The sequence below is a fragment of the Mus caroli genome, chromosome 19, assembly GCF_900094665.2.
Source record: "Mus caroli chromosome 19, CAROLI_EIJ_v1.1, whole genome shotgun sequence".
Lineage (NCBI taxonomy): Eukaryota > Metazoa > Chordata > Mammalia > Rodentia > Muridae > Mus > Mus caroli.
Genome location: NC_034588.1, coordinates 31,484,753 through 31,486,770, shown reverse-complemented (window position 1 = coordinate 31,486,770; position 2,018 = coordinate 31,484,753). Strand labels below are relative to the sequence as shown.

General features: G+C 44.8%; 1 protein-coding gene across 3 annotated transcripts in view; it reads right to left on the bottom strand.

The window, feature by feature from the left end:
* Positions 1-2,018, bottom strand: part of Kif20b (kinesin family member 20B) — a 55,321-nt gene that overhangs the window by 50,706 nt on the left and 2,597 nt on the right. The window lies entirely within an intron of this gene.

Here is a 2,018-nt window from a genome sequence, read left to right as displayed (position 1 = left end):
ACTCAAGAAGAACGAAGACCAAAGTGTGGACACTTCGCCCTTCTTAGAATTGGGAACAAAACACCCATGGAAGGAGTTACAGATACAAAGTTTGGAGCCCCACCCAGGGGTCCATCCCATAATCAGCCACCAAACGCAGACACTATTGCATATGCCAGCAAGATTTTGCTGAAAGGACCCTGATATAGCTGTCTCTTGTGAGGCTATACCAGTGACTGGCAAAGACAGAAGTGGATGCTCACAGTCAGCTACTGGATGGAACACAGGGCCCCCAATGGAGGAGCTAGAGAAAGTACCCAAGGAGCTAAATGGGTCTGCAACCCTACAGGTGGAACAACAATATGAACTAACCAGTACCCCCCCAGAGCTCATGTCTCTAGGTGCATATGTAGCAGAAGATGGCCTAGTCAGCCAACACTGGGAAGAGAGGCCCCTTGGTCTTGCAAACTTTATATGCGCCAGTACAGGGGAATGCCAGGGCCAAGAAGTGGGAGTGAGTGGGTAGGGGAGAAAGGGGTTAGGGGACTTTTGGGATAGCATTTGAAATGTAAATGAAGTAAGTACCTAATAAAAAATGGGGGAAAAAAAGACCTGAAATGGGGTGGAGAGATGGCTCAGCGCGACTAAGAGCACTGACTGCTCTTCCAAAGGTCCTGAGTTCAAATTCCAGCAACCACATGGTGGCTCACAACCACAAATAAGATCTGACACCCTCTCCTGGTGCGTCTGAAGGTCTGAAGTCAGCTACAATGTACTTATGTATAATAATAAATAAATCTTTGGGCCGGAGCAAGCAGGGACTAAGTGATCAGGGCCAACTGGAGCAAGCAGAAGTCCTAAAAAGTTCAATTCCGAACAACCACATGAAGGCTCACAACCATCTGTACAGCTACAGTACTCACATACATACATAAATAAATAAATCTTTAAAACAAAAAGAGCCGGGTGTGGTTGTGCACACCTTCAATCCCAGCACTTGGGAGGCAGAGGCAGGCAGATTTCTGAGTTCGAAGCCAGCCTGGTCTACAAAGTGAGTTCCAGGACAGCCAGGGCTACACAGAGAAACCCTGTCTGGAAAAAAAAAAAAAAAGAAGAAGAAGAAGAAGAAGACCTGAGATCAATTCCAGCATCAACATCAGACAGCTCACTACCATCTGTAACTCTAATTCCAGAATCTGACATCTTCTTCTGACTCTCTAAGGCACCAGACAAACATGATACATACATACACATACACACAGAGGCAAAACACTGATACACGTGTAGTAAAATAAACAAACAAAACCAAAACTAAATCTGAGTGTGGCAGGTATGCTGTCACACAGCTATAATCCCAGACCCTCTGAAGGTAAAGCAGGAAGATCAAAAATGGAAGCCTACAAGACATACACAAGTTCAAGACTAGTGTGGGCAACTTAAAAGGTCTTAGAGACATAGTTCAGTGGTAAAGAGATTGCCTAACATATACAGGCCATGGATTTTATCAAGATAATTCAGATTTCCTAAAAAAACAGATAAATATGAGAAGCTTTTAATGTCCATAGGTGAGGAGAAATGAGAGAGAAGGAACTCAATTGTGAGAACTCAGTGTGTAATTTTAGTAGGAGGTTCAGGAATTCCTGGTCCTTCTCAGGCACATTCAAGTTCCAGAGCAGACCTAGACAGATTAAGTGATAGACAGAGACATAGACAGAGCTATAGATCCTTCTCAGGAACAGCAAATCCCAGGGCTGCAGGGCTGCAGAGACTGAAGAGGAGGATGGGAGAGCTACAAAGAGACCCTGCCTCAAAAATGAAAATGAACGTTATCCTAACTGGATAAAGTTCACAGAGAGGTAGAGTTTGGGCTAGAGGTAGAGGTGAGTGGTCCAGTGGCTTCTTTAAACCAGCTGTGTGATAATCTATTTCTAAATGAATTAAAATAAGGTGATTCTAGCCAGACAGTAGTAGCGCACGCCTTTAATCCCAGCACTGGGGAGGCAGAGGCAGGCGGATTTCTGAGTTCGAGGCCAGCCTGG